Genomic DNA, 14,973 nt, shown 5'->3' on the forward strand with positions numbered 1-14,973 from the left:
CGCGGGCCTTGAGTTTGACACATGTGCTCTAAGTTTATTTTTCTGAATGAATTCTAAACTTTCAGTTGAATAATCTACTATTGGGAGTTCTTCCAAGTAGCTAGGCGTTTATATTCATTCATTCATTTTGAAATGATTGAAGACTGTTTACGCAGCAGTTCAGTTTCCGCTCATCATGTTCTCTGTCTCTCTTCCCCGCCCAAAATGTTTTTTTTATTTCAAACAAGAAACGTACAGGAACAAAATAAAACACAAACATTAGATACAGACGTAAATATAAGGTCATTTATAATGTCAAGATTTAATTGGGGCTTGAGGATTTTAGTCAGATATAATCTGAATTGAGGCTAACACTTTAGCATTAGCAGAACTAATGTTTATGACTGATGGTAAAATGTAAACGTAATTTTAAAAAGATTGGTTTAACAGCTTTTTATGGGTATTTATGGCTACATATGCATAGCATTTTTAAAAGAATGTTACTTTTATGAAGTAATTTTCTGCTAACTTCATGTAGCTTTTCATATATTGTTGCGCTAACCAAATCTGAATAAAAATGGCTGTCAGTGTTGTGAAGGATGCCAACCCCTGATATAGATGAGTTAACTAGTTAAATAGCTGACGGAGACAAACCCAGAAGACCTGCAGTGAAGGGAGGTTCTCAACATGCACACCGCACCGTTCAGATTTTCTTCAATAAAGAAGACTAACACTATGCATAATTTTTCTATCACATAAAACCCCAACAAAATAATATTAACAATAATTAATTAAAAAGTAGCAAATCAATAAGTTTGTATATATAAAATATTCATCATTCTGCTTGTTAGGATAACAGAGAACTTCTTAACATAAGTTTGTGAATCTTATACAAAGTATTGCTTATAAATGCAGTGCTATAGTTTTGGATTGTGATGTCAGACCATAAACACACCATGGGTCCATATTCTGACATCAGCCTCATAATAAAACAATAAAGAGGCATAAAAAAGATAAATCAACCATGTTTGGATTTGATTTCACATTATGGAAATCGGCACAAGCACACTTTCCCTTTTTAACATCGCTCTACTACTTATTCTTTTAAAGTAATGCAGAATAATTTTTCCAGTCCCTGAAAGCATCCTGGGCTTAGCAATAACAGCAATTATAAATCCTCCCACGCCACCGCTCAAAAGACGGCCATCCAACGTGTTGTTTGTGCTGCTGAAACTCCTAACACATTTTGGTAGCATTTTCAATTCTCTGACTTTGCAGCAGAATCACAATTAAATATATATTAATCACATGTATTTATAGCTCCAATGCACAGAAAGCAACACGAGGAAAACTCTTGACTGTATTTTTTACACATGCATTCACAGACGCATCTAAAAGTGTTTTAAAATGCAGAGGCAGAATTTATTCTTCGTGCTGTTGAAAGCTTTTCTGGGTTTAGGCGATGCAGAACCACCAGAATGAGAACCTGTGATTGCTAATCTAACAGCTGCAGCCTGGCTCCAAGCCCATCCACACACCGGGACACAGCTCGCCGCTCCACTAATTGGGCCGGAGAAGTCGGTGCATTGCAACAAAGCAGCGTAACAGCAGCACTTAAGAGCTAACAGGTGCCGTTTTTAAATTAAACATTGAGATAAGTCTACCTCACTCTGAGCTTTCACGCACAACTGCTCCGGATGAGTGCAGGACAAGGGCATCTTTCTAATTAGAAGGGTAATTATAAGTGTTTATTAGGCGTTAAAGGTCGAGGGCAAGGTCGTCTGCATGTCGTTTTACACACGGAGCTGAAGCAAGGCCAGTAACACGCTAATAAGGATAATATGTATCAATATTTTAAATTTGGATTCAAGTTGGATATTTAAATAAGAGAAAAATCAAAGAATAGAAATTTATCTCAATATCCTGCAAGAAAACAAAAAGATGCCAAGAGAAGATGAGTGCTTTAAAGATGAAGATGTTTTGATTTTCAGACGTAAAGAAACATTTTATTTTTAGCCTCTTTAGCTCAACTAAACAGAATCATGTTTTTAATAAAAAATACTCAAAGAACAAGTCTTTCTATTTTTATTTTGACCTGTTTGTTAAACTCTTGTTCTCTTTGAACTCATTTCAAGCAATACAACTCGTTTGATTGTTCATTTAGATGTGGCTTTTGTGTATATATTGTGTTTTTAATTGATAAAGCTTCGATCAGTGGACCCTCAAGTATACACCGCTCAGTATACAGAATCATATCTGCCATTTTTTCTATGGAAAATAAATGATTGAAAATAAAGGTACACTGTAAATATCTTCACACAACTAATTACCACTAATTATAAAATAAATTACTTGTAAATTCAGTGAGGTTTTGATAAATCTCACAATAGTTTGGTCTTCTGTAGTATTCTGGAGGGACCATTTTCTGTTTGGCAAAAATCTCCATTACCCTCTGTGACTCGAGGTAGTTCAGGGTACTGGTAAATAGTTGCTATTATAGCATTGCTAACTAGCTAGCTACCTTTTTTTTTATTTATGACCAGTTGGCTGGACAACTTTTGTTTCACCACTCACTTCTGCTGCCAACCCATATGAAAAAAAAAAACGTCTAAGCTTGGCGGTTAAGGTTAGCAGTGTAAGACATTTTCACACCTGATGTCCTGATAGACTCAGTTCTACTGGCAACAAAAATTACAACATTTATTATATTTTCAGCTCCTGTGTTTTCACTGTGTCAAACAAACCAAACCCTTTGGAAACCCTGTTCCCCTCCTCGCCTGTGGGGGCGCTGCACTTAGAACCACTGGAGGAAACAACACAAAAATCTCAGATGAAGATACTGAGCACAACTTCCTTCATCACAAAATGTAAACAAAATGGAGTGGCGTCAAATTTCAGCAGTTGTAGGATTTCTCTTAAATCTTTTGTAAAGACAACGAATCATTCCTCCAGCTAGCTCTTTCATTTGTTTTGGTTGTATTTACCCAGAATGCCCTGCACTATAGTCCGCTTCCTGCAAACCCAGATCGATTTAAGCGGACCGGAGTTCGATTGCCTGTTCACACCTCTACAAACGAACCGGACTTTCTAGGCAAATGGAAGCGGACTAAACAGAGCTGGTGTGAATGCCCCTAACCAACATATATTTATAGTTTTCATTCTTAAATTTTATTGAAGGTTGCATTAAAAAGATCTTAAAAACTTTCTGAAACACTGTTCAACAGATACTAGCTAGAAAAGAGCAAAAATCAACTATTTGTACAGGAAAACTTGTGATGTAGGATCAAAGATCTATATTCAGGTAGGTTGATGCAACAGGGCAGAGGTGGAAATACTCCTGTTATGCATCCGACTGTCTGTGTATCTACAGTTCCCCGACTGCATGCCAGAGTTTTATGTAGAAAGGCTTGTCTTTTTCAAAACAAACAAGCAACGTGTGCATGCATGCGTGATAAGCAGCGCTCCCGTGGCCCCCATCCATTCAGGCCTCGCCCCAGCCTTCCCTATGAGTGACACCCCGACTAACACACGCACAGATAAACACTCACACTGACAAACACGATAAGGCTTTGCCCGCAAAAAACACCGACACCGACTGACTGATGGACGTCTCTATGGAGACCCCGTCACAGAGACCGACACGATGTCTCCCGCCGAGCCGGAGGAGGAGGAGGAAGAGGAGATAAAGAGTGGGAACATGCAGCGCAGCAGCAGACTGATAGCAAACCAGACCTGAAACATTCCAGCACGTGCACCGATCCGGTCCGGCGTCACTGCCTTCCTGCCCTCTGATCCGCAGTCTCACCCCATCGCTCACACCTCTCCATCACTCTTTTCCCTCCTCCTCTCCTTCTTCTTCTTCTTCTCCTACACCCAACGTGTGTTTATTTCCATCCCTCACCTCTTCTGCTGGTTTCTCCACCCTTCTTTCTCTGCGGGTTCTTCTCTCCACCCCTCTCTCCATCTCTCTCCCACGCTGTGCGAAATGGAAGCTCTTGCAGAGACCTGGGGTTGCCATAGTAACCTGCCATAGTAACCACTCACCATCTTGCGTCTCTCCGTCACGTCAGCGGGGGTGTGGAGGGGGCTCGGGGCGTCCGCGGCCCCGCTCTGCTGCTCCTAAAGCGGGGAGCCGCAGCTCGCCGGAGCCCGGAAAACTACCCGAATCTCCCCGGTTCGGATCAAAACAGCAGTCACAATACCAGCTGAACATCTCCACAGGTGCACACGTCCACAATTAGCCTTTCTGCTCGATGCTAATCCTCCTTCACTGCTCCTCCGTGTGGGCTTTTCCCGGTAGATTTTCAGCCGGACCAATCAGCGAACAGAGTGAACGATGACGTCTATTTTCTGCGCTGTTTTAGAAAAGTAGTCTGCCTGTAGTTTTAGCAATATCAAGTCAACAAAGCCATTCAGTCCGTGTTGGTCGCACTTCCAAATACCTATTTAGCATCAATAGCGATCTAGTTGGGCTCCACAACGGTGAAGATTGGTTGTTTACAGCGCAGGAAACTTCCGGTAAGCTTCATACGCACTGGCGCATTACAAACGTCATAGTTGCCATGACAACGTTTGCGACTGAATAAAATGTAAAACTTCAACACAGACCAGTCCAGACCCTCTGTACGACGCAAAGCGAAGAACAAAGGGCTAGTTTTTACCAGGCTAGCTCGAAATGTTGTTTTAACATTTTATTTAAAGCTTTCTGCATGACAACTAAAATAATTATTCAATAATTAAAAATAATCTAGTAATAAATTATTTGCTAACTGGAATATACAACATATTCAGAGCATTAACTAACCCAAAACTGTACAAAATATATTATTTTGCATTTAAGATAAAAACATATTTGTCTGTAAATATGTTTTACCCACAACTCTGCAGGTCGTATAGTATTAGCTTCACCCAATTCAAATTCACTAAAAATAATGCTATGTTACTGCATTTTAGGTAATAAAATATTTAACCTCTTATTTAAACAAGCTGATTTTTTAAAATTTATTTATTGGTTTATTTTAAATAATATTTTATAAAATAAGCTCTGGTGGTGTAATTAAAAATCAGTTAAAAATGTGGCAATTTTTTATCAGATGAACCAAATAATTGGTTATTAAAATCATAAATAGTTGCAGCCCTACTTTCAACATTTTAATTAAAACAGTCTGCATAAAAACCAACATGAAAGCTGAACCTGAAAGCCTCATAACAGCTAGAAAAATGTGCAACAGTCAACACTGTGCATACTCAGTGAAACATGCCTTCAAAGTACTGTACCGGACTCCTGTCTTCCTTCAGAACCGCCTTAAATATTCATGTCACATTTTCAACCAGGTGCTGGAACTATTCCTCTGAGGTTTGGCTCCATATTTACATAATAGTATCCCACAGTCGCATGCCGACGGTTCTCCGTTGGATTGCGATCTGCTGACTGCGGAGGCCAGTGGAGTGCAGTACGAACTCATTTTCACGTACAGCTGCTCAATTTAAAACAAGTATTCATTAAATTTGGGGGAAAAATATTTATTGCACTCGGAAAAGTGCTGTGCAAGGACTTAGCCACCTGTAAGGCCTGTGGGACGGTTTAAGGTACGTAGAGAAAAGTAGGAACCATACGTGCTTTACTGATTTGCCAGAGTCTCTTTTTCTAAAAAAAAAAATGCACTAGAGGGATCTGAAAAGTTGCCTAATAAAGTTCCTAAGATGGTGGAAGTACGCATTAGAGATTAATTAAGATTTAAATGTTGCATTATCCTGCTGCTCAGATATTTACATGCACATAAGGGGCAGAAACGAACAAGTTGCTCCACAGGAGCCCACTGTTAACTGCCTATGTGTTTTTAACAGGCCCGGAACGATTAATCACAATAATCGTGATGAATCAAATATTTATATAATTGCCAACTGATTTGGTAATCAATGAATCATTAACTGACTCTAAAAAAGGCTGTGATTGCAGCCTTTTAGTAAAATAACCCAATCAGAGCAATAATTAAGCCAAAGTGTAATTACTAAAATATGTTTTTCATTTAGATTAAAAAAAAGTCTTTGTCTATAAATATGTTCTATCCAAAGCTCAACCTGTTGGATAATTTTAGCTTGACCTGGTTCAAATTCTGCTAAAAAAAATCTCATATTAATCACCTTTTGCTATCCAATTATTAATGGGTTAATAGAAAATAATCAACAGACCAGTCTTGCTTTATATTGACCTTAATTCAAGCAAAAATCATGCACATGTTGATGTTAGAAGAAGCTTTTAGCAGCAGATATACACTTTGCTACAAACGACCAAGTGTACACTGAAGGAGTGCCATTGTAGGTAATAAAATGTTAATGCATTTGTAGTATTGCATAAAATAATAAGTGGTTAAATAAAGAATCTACAGAATGTGCCAAATTTTTTTCATCCATTTAATCGATCAATTGTCAGAATAACTGATGATTAAGCTGCTTCAGTTGGATGCAGAATCACAAAGTCGGCCTTCCATCACCTGAACAACATTTCCAGGTTTAAAGAAATAATGTCCAACAAGATCTACAGAAACAGAACCATGTGTTTATATTTAGTCACATTGATTACTGCAACCAATCAGATCCAGAACGCTGCTGCTGAAGTTCTGACTAAAACCAGGAAGATAGAGAACATCCTCCCTGCTCCAAAGTCCCTACACTGAGAGAAGAGACTGTAAGACTCTGACGTTAGGTTTAAATCACTGAACCACCAAGATATTTGATGTATATTTGCCTGAAGATGGCATTTGTTGGTGTTTTCATAATTAGTTAGGGTGCAATGTTTTTATCGCATGAAGCTTTCTGAACTTGTCTTGTTGCTGAAATGTGCTGCACAGATAAACTTGACTTAAATATTCTCTGCTGCTCGGTTAGAACTGTAGAAAGTTGGTTTCAGGACATCTAGACGCAGAGTTTCTGCTCTGTGCTTGTGTTAGGAAAGCAACTGCACTGCAAAAACACAAAATGTTATTACCAAGGATTTTTTTGTCTAGTTTCTAGTGGAAATATCTTACTACACTTGAAATAAGATAAAACTCATTTAAAATAAACTTTTCAGCAACATATTGGAGCTTGTTTGAAATCAATAATTCCTTAATATTGATGAAAAAGTTCTAGTTCCACTGGCAGATTATTTCACTTATTCAGAGTGAAAATATCTGCCAGTGGAACTAGAACTTTTTAAAATATAACATTGAGATATTATTTGCTTTAAATGAGCTCCTATTTCTTGCTGAAAAGCTGGTTGTAAGTTAATTTTGTCTTATTTCAAGGTTTTTGAACAGAAACTAGGCCTGGTAGGATTTTGCGTTTTTCCTCTTTTGCTTCTGTGCGTCAAATGAAGGAGAACACTGGTTACAAAATCTCACCAAGGATTTTTGTCTAATTTATTGTGCAAATATCTTATTACTCTTGACATAAGATAAATAACTTTTCAGGAAGATATAGGAGCCTCTTTAAGTCAGTATTTCCTTAATATTGATGAACCAATATAATGAATATATTGAATATATATCACAATGTCTTGTTACAAGTAGAACTAGCTCTTTATTATCAATAAAAAGGAGTTATTTACTTTAAACAAGCTCCTACATCTCACTGTAAAGTTACTTGTAAGTTAATCTAGTCTTGTAAGATATTTGCAGTTGAAACTAAACTTCTTGGTAAGACTTTGTGGTTTTGCAGTGTGCACAGGTGTTCCTAATACAGCGGCCACTGGGAAGCAAACGGTGAAGGTGTGCGAGGAATCGACCTCATTGTACAGCCAGATCTGAGATTTATCACAGTGACGGCATGCAGCTTTGCTAACTGCCTCCTCCGTGGCTCCCTCCGGCTCCCCTGGCGCCGCTGCTGGCACGTCTGCGCGGCCTCCTCTGGAGCCAGCATCTCGCTGTGACATCAGCGCCGCCCCCGCCGCTGCCCCCGAAAATACAACAACCTCCGAGCAGATACAAAAAGGACATTTGATTACGTGTCATCTTGTGCGACAGCGCGCCCACGCTTCTCTCCAGGCATCTCATTGTGATCTCTTAGAGTGCCGTGGAAACCAAACCTGGCTCTGTCAGGCTGAATCACACGCAGCACGGAGAGATGAAATTAAATTAAAAAACAACGGCATCAGGAGGGGAGTAAAAAAACCTGCTAAGCATCACACTTTGGTCACTGGGGTTATAATTCCATGTTTATCTCTCATTTGTGCCATCTACATCATCAATATTTGTACTGTCATCATCAGTAGCGGCAGTTATGGCAGGCAGTTTTAACAAAAAATCTCTTTCGTCCGACTATCAGTAATTACATTCCAGATTTCTAAAAATGTATTTTGACTATCCGAAACGATAATTTAAGATATCTGCATTCACATTCTGACTGGTAAGAATAGTAATTTAAGATTTCTTCAATTACATTTTGGCAAATTTATTTCACTGCATCTCAAATGACGTCACCCAATGTGTCATTTTAAGGGTCACACATCCGCAATTTCAATTAAACAGATCACAAATGTAATTATAACTAATCAAAATGTCATATTTTGATGTCTGAATTAAGAATTGCGCAAAAGCTCTCTTGAGCTGCTTATGTATGGCAGGCCTTTTTAACATAAAATCGGTTTCGTCTGACTACGGATTATCAGATGTCTAAAAATGCATTTTGACTGAACACCACTACATTTTGTACATCTTTCCAAAAAGATTTCTGCTTTCACATTCTGACTAGCAAGAATAATAATTCAAGATATCTTCAATTACATTTTGACAGATTAAAATACCGTATCTCAAATTTGTCATTTTAAGGGTCACACATCCGCAATTGCAATTTTAGATATCACAAACATAATTATGACTAATTGAAAGTACATTTTTTGATATCTGAATTCCTTTTTAACATAAAAAATGAAAGTTTAGTTTTGTTTCTGTTCCACTGGGATGTTTGCACTGAAAACTGAAAGAGATTTAGTCAAGAAATCTCAAATTAATCTGTAATAATCCTTCCAACAAACACAATAAAAAATGTTTTGAAAAGCTAAAAGTGCTCCTGTCCACCCATTCCCAAGCTGAAATGGTGCATTTCCCAAAACTTTTTCCTATTTTTTTTTATCTTTATTGTTTTAAGATTTCAATAAGCTACATAAATCTGTAATGTTTTGACTAGACCGTATGTTAATTCAAGACATCTGAAATAGAAAAGCTGTCATTACAGATATCTAAAAATTTAAAAAGGAATTTTAATTAGTCAAAATTATAACTGATTTAGTTTCGTCTAGTTGTTTGATTTCAAGAAATCCACAATTTGATTTGAACTAGCCGAATTTATCCAAAAATACATTTGAGATATCTTGAATTAATTTGTCATTCAAGATATCTTTAATTTGGATATGGACTAGTCAGAACAAAAAAATCTTAAATTTACTTTATAACTAGTCATAATATAATTCTTGGTATCTGAAATATATGTTTCAAATAGTCAAAAACTTATTGTAGATATCTGAAGCCTCCATATAAATTAACGGTAAATCTGTTGTCATTTATACTAGTCATAATGTAAATAGAGATATCTCAAACAGGAATTTTGTCTTGTGAAAATATAGTTACAGATATCCTAATTTACTAATTTAAACCATTCTCAGATGTCTGGAATGGAAGTGAGTCGTATTTTATGTATAAACGGCCTGCCATATAGCAGTATCAGTATGACTCTACTGTTGCGCCTGCAGCTAGCGGAGCCAGTCAGCGAGGCAGACCGAACCGAGGAAAGGCCCCAGCCTGACTCTGCAATGCTGTAGTGAGCTCTTATGCCATCACTGACCCGAAACAAACTCCCTGAAGACTCCGAGCCGTAACGCAGCCGAGCCAGCAGTAGCTGCGGCGCAGGGTGGTCAGGCCGGATTGCCTTCATTATCCAATCACATTTACTGACACACACAGAGAGGAGAAGAGCTCTTCCTCTGACTCGACTCGGCATCCGACAGCCAAGCTCAGCCGCTGCAACTTATTTAAAGAGGATATATAAATCAACACTCATTTTTTGACGTTTTTGTACTTCCATTTGGGATTCTGCTGCTGCTAAAAACAACCGAAGCACTTAAAAAACAGCCAGTCAGATATATTTTGTCAATAAATTAATGTTTTTTAGTGCCTGGAAAACAATCAGTTTGAATGTAACATCACAAATCAGCAGGCACTGCCGTTACCTAGCAACCCCAGTGAAGCCCAGTCCGTTACCTAGCAACCCAAGCAGAATTCCAGCACATATGGTAACAATAATAACAGTAACAGTATAATACATTTCATAAGAGGGCACCTTTCAAAAAACCCAAACCCAAAGTCCCCTTACAAAACCCAACAAAAAAAAAAATTAATAAAGCTGATCAGCTGGTTTACTGCTGTATGCGCTGTACAATGGCTGCTGGAAAAGACAATTGTATCATTGTTGGTACTCCTGTCATAGTGATAACTTTTCCTGGATGCTAAATTGTAAATTATAATATTGTTGTTTGGAAGCAATTTTCAAGTGATCACATAAGTTTGCTCTCTGAAGGACCAATAAACTTTAATTATGCAGAATTAATTATGCAGAATTGGGGGGCGTGGCCAGCGGGAGATTATTCTGATTTAAAGTGACAAGAGGCCCTAACACAGCTCTTTCTGAACTGACCAGGCTAAAATCTCATTATCTCAGAATGATTTATGCAAAAAACATAATGAACATGTTTTGTATAGAGCTATTCAAGGAAGCATAGTAGGTCAGCTTTAAAAAAATCTCACACTAAGTTTGAAATCTCCCCCAGGACGTTTACAAACTCACGAGGAAGGAAGAGCATCCTCAGTTCATTTTTCAGCTTAATTTTTTCCTCTCCACGTTTGGTCATGATGAGAACATATTCCTCAGGGGAAATCTCACCATTTCTAATTATGTCAATTCAATGGATTATAGCATTCATTTTTATGCAATTAACCATTCCCATTCCTCCTACTATATTCAATAATTAATGCCCCGGACAGCCATCATGATCCCCGGAGGGCCAACACCCAGGCCTGGATGGGAGACTCAGGCAAACCAATCATGGGTAATAGTGCCCATCCAGCCATCACAGGGGAACAGCGGTTCTGCAGCAGCCGGGTCACTGCACATGTGCTCTGCTGGCCCCTGGTTACTGATGATCAAATAGTGGCACATCATGCAAAAAAAACATATAAATCAAGGTCCAAGTTTGAGTTCTTGGCAATATGTGCAACATAAACTGAGGTTGTTTTTCCATTATCCACTCATTCACTAAATAGAAAGTTATCTATGTGGTAGTGGGAGTTAATTGCAGGGTCTGTAATTAATCAATTGCAGTTTAATAGAAAACTACACTGACAAAATAAGCAATATTTCAAAAATCACTTTTGCTGCTAAATTACTGGTTAAATATGTATATGAGCTCAGCAACAATTGTTTATTATTTTTAATTCCTTTTAGCATAACTGGAACACAACAATAGTCTTTTCATTGACGCATCAGGTCATTTTTTTGAAGCAAAAATTAATTCCCGGTAGGTCAAGAGAAGCAGCTTTGTCATCCATCCGTGTTGTTTGCAGATGCTGCTTTTGCGTCAGATTTATGAGAGTACCAGAAACATGGAAATAAAAAGGTTCTGGATGGAACTATTAATGTATAAAATAAGAAAACAACAATTAATCATGGAAGAAAAATATTACTCTAATTTAGCACCAGGTGCTTCTTCATATTATCAGGCTTTTCTCAGAGTTCTGTGGCCTAAACTAACCAAGCTTGCTAGCATTAAAATGCTAATGTTAGCACATAGAGCTTTGTGATTCCAACTTCATGATGTTTTTATGTTTATTTTTTACTGCCAGAGTTCAAAATTCATGCTTCCAGGCATAGATGAAACGCAAAGCATTGTTTTTGTGGACTTACTGCAAATGATGCAACATGCAAATTATGGAAGACTTAAGCGATTAATCGAATTGTAATGAATGGATTATTGAAATAATCTTCAACTAATTTAGCAATCAATTAATCATTGACAGGAGTATACAGACTCACCACAAAAACTGATTTGCTGAAAGAACATATTTAAAAATGTAATAAGAAACAAATGTGCAAAACAACACATACATTTTGAATTTAAGGTAAAAAAACAACAAGGCATAAGTTTTTTGCCAAAAAGAGCCAATTTTTTATCTGATTAACTGATTAATCATCAGAATAAAAACCCAAAGGCCAAAGACCATGACATAAATCAAGTCACTATTTACAAACAACCTTTATATTGAGGCAAGTTATCTTTGATTTTAAAATGTGTTTGATGGTTAATCAGACAAATTGAAACATTGATTAATCGATTAATCATCAGAATAATCCATAGAATAATCGGTTACCCAGATGTTACAAATTTAAAAAGCTTTCTTTAGGATGAGACATTTAATAACTAAAAATAGAGTTCATAACTTTTCTGTGTGGAAGTTGAAGCAGCTTGTGAAGATGAATACTGTGCAGCATAAAAAAGAATGATGGGGAAATTTTATCAGTGTAGCAGATTCTTAGCCAAAGGGGCTAAATCATGCGTTTGTTTATGCAACACATTACTGGATTTACTTTGCTTGGCACAGCGAAGCATTCCACCACCACCGTGTGCAGGAAACAGGATGTGGTGAATCGTTTCCAGCAGAATATCAGCCTCATTTGGGGGACAGTCTGCAGTTGTTCCTACAGTTTCCAGTCTCTTTTGGCTGATCAGTGACTCTCCCCTCACCCTCCAACCTGTGCGCATCAGCAAGTTGTGCCTCCATCAATCACTGACACCCTCGCTCTATGAAGAGATCAGCAACCAGCTTGGCCTGATTAGAGCGGTTCAAGTGTCATCTATTATCTTGATCCCTCTCAGGAGTGGAAGAAGTCACTGTATGTGCAGAAGCACAAGCAAGCTCACACAAATTTAGGCTCACGGCTGTTTTCAATATTTTTTAAATAGGCTGAGATGATTAATCAGATTAATCATGATTAATTGATTATTGGGATAATCATCAACTAAGTTAGTAATTAATTAATCGTTAATTGACGTATACAGACTCAAACAAGGCCAGTTGTTGCTCAAAGAACAGACTCAGAGCAGTAATTAAGTCGAACCTGTACAAAAAATATATAATTTTCATTACAAATTAAAAAAAACAACTTCTTTGTCTACAAATATGTTCAACCCAGTGGCAATTTTAGTTTTACCCGGTTCAAATTCTATAAAAAATACAATAACACCTGTTAAGCACCTTTTGTTATTGAATTATTGATGAGTTAACCCAATAAATAGTCAACAAATGATCCATACACTGTCTTGATGTTAAGTCAAGCAGAAAGGGCTGAGCTTTTCACAAAGAATGCAGATCCGATCTTAACAACAAAAGGTCAATGGTTCACTACAGGAATGTTCTGTTGTTGCATTTTAGGCGATAAAATATTAATTTTATTTTAAAAAGGAGTTTAATGATTTGTTTGTTTGAATTTTAAAAACATATTTCTAGTGTTTTACAAAATAAGTGAAAAATCTGCAGAATATATCATTTTCCTATCCGATTAATCGTCAGAATAATTGATTAATCGTCATAACAATCAACCAATTAATCAATAACTTTTAAAAAATCATTAGTTGCAGCCCTACTGTTAAAGCAGCAACAGATGCATCCTGTTGAATCCTTTGTCCTTTTACAGTCAGAGGACACAAAGAGTCGAGCTGCTCTTTCATCAGATTGGAAAAGGCGAGTTTTAATTTGAGAGATTCACCATCTCAGATGACCCCACTAACCCTTTTCACTCCGTTTGTTTGTTTTGGGAGGATTTTCGCCGATCTCCGCTAGAAATAATCCCTAATAGCTCGAAACTCCTGCGGCGTCGGAAGCGCGTTATCTCAAAGTCACACCCTTCCTTTGCAGAACAGGTGTGCAGGTGTAATTTAGCATGTCCCTGTTAACCTGCCTGCTTGTTTTCATCGAGCTCATTGGTCAAGCGATGTGCCACAGAAATGAAAGAGCAGCCTGGCCTGAACCCTCAAATGACTGAAATGGCTCAGCTGGCATTTAATTTGTGAGGATTCAGCGCAACATGTGGTACCATGTGTTTTAAAGGTGACCTATTATGCTTCCTTTAACAAGTTAGGATAGGTCTACAGGTGATAAAAAACACGTTTGCAACATATTTTGCAGAAAATCATTCTTAGATAATCAGATTTCAGTCTGCTCAATTCAGAATGAGCTGCTTTAGGGCCTCTTGTCACTTTAAATCCAAAAAAGCTGCTACTGGCCTTATACAACTGCAGAACTTTGAAAAGTAGAACTGGAGCCTCCTGCACAACCAACAAGAACGCAGCAAGTGGTTTCTGGATGGTAAGTCACACAACAAAACACTTGTCTTTTCCAGCAGCCATTGTAAAGCGCATATAGTGGTTAAACCAGCTGACCAAATGTGCTGGAGCTCCACTGTGGTTGCTAGGAAACGGGTGGGTTTCACTGGGGTGTTGCTAGGTAACGAGAAGTGCCTGCTGATTTGTGCCATTACATTCTGGAGATTCTGGAAAAGGCTCACTTTCCAGATACCAAAATTATGAACTTACTGCCAATAATCTGTGCAGTGATTTTAAAGGCAGCAGAAACCAAAAAGGAAGTACAAAAACAGCTGACAGATTTAATTTTCAGGTTTGTTTGTTTCTCTGTAGCTCGTTATCCAAAGATTACAGACAGAGTTGCTTGAGGAGGTTAAAACCTTCGTATGCCTTCATACTGGTCGCCTTTCCACTGACCCTCCCTTCCTATTTCCTTAGTGTAATGTCCAGCGCATACTACAGGAGTTGTCGGCCCATTTTCAAAACCTGAGACACATTAGCCAACAGAAATCCTAGGTATAACGGTTCGATCCGGTTTGTCATGCCATGTGGTGTCCAGCCACATGGGCACAAAATAATGGCTACAAATCCAGTTAACTAATTTT

The 14,973-nt window shown here is 37.9% G+C and overlaps 1 protein-coding gene and 1 long non-coding RNA gene across 6 annotated transcripts in view; one reads left to right on the top strand and one right to left on the bottom strand.

Moving 5' to 3' along the window:
* lrrc4ba (leucine rich repeat containing 4Ba) overlaps window positions 1–14,973 on the bottom strand; it is an 80,055-nt gene that overhangs the window by 50,343 nt on the left and 14,739 nt on the right. The window contains exon 1 of one of the 5 annotated variants that reach the window (XM_015021833.1): window positions 3,881–3,954. The exons of 3 other annotated variants lie outside the window; for them this stretch is intronic. The gene's annotated coding sequence lies outside the window, so the exon portion shown is untranslated. One more of the 5 variants, XM_015021832.1, reaches the window with a different exon arrangement.
* The window catches only part of LOC106939445 (uncharacterized), a 19,165-nt gene continuing 10,571 nt past the window's right edge, over window positions 6,380–14,973 (top strand). The window contains exon 1 of the long non-coding RNA XR_001422846.1: window positions 6,380–6,667. This is a non-coding gene — a long non-coding RNA (uncharacterized LOC106939445). The remainder of the gene's footprint in view (window positions 6,668–14,973) is intronic.

Source organism: Poecilia latipinna, unplaced genomic scaffold, assembly GCF_001443285.1.
Source record: "Poecilia latipinna isolate Pla-1442-1.1 unplaced genomic scaffold, P_latipinna-1.0 Scaffold2875, whole genome shotgun sequence".
NCBI classification, from domain to species: Eukaryota; Metazoa; Chordata; class Actinopteri; order Cyprinodontiformes; family Poeciliidae; genus Poecilia; species Poecilia latipinna.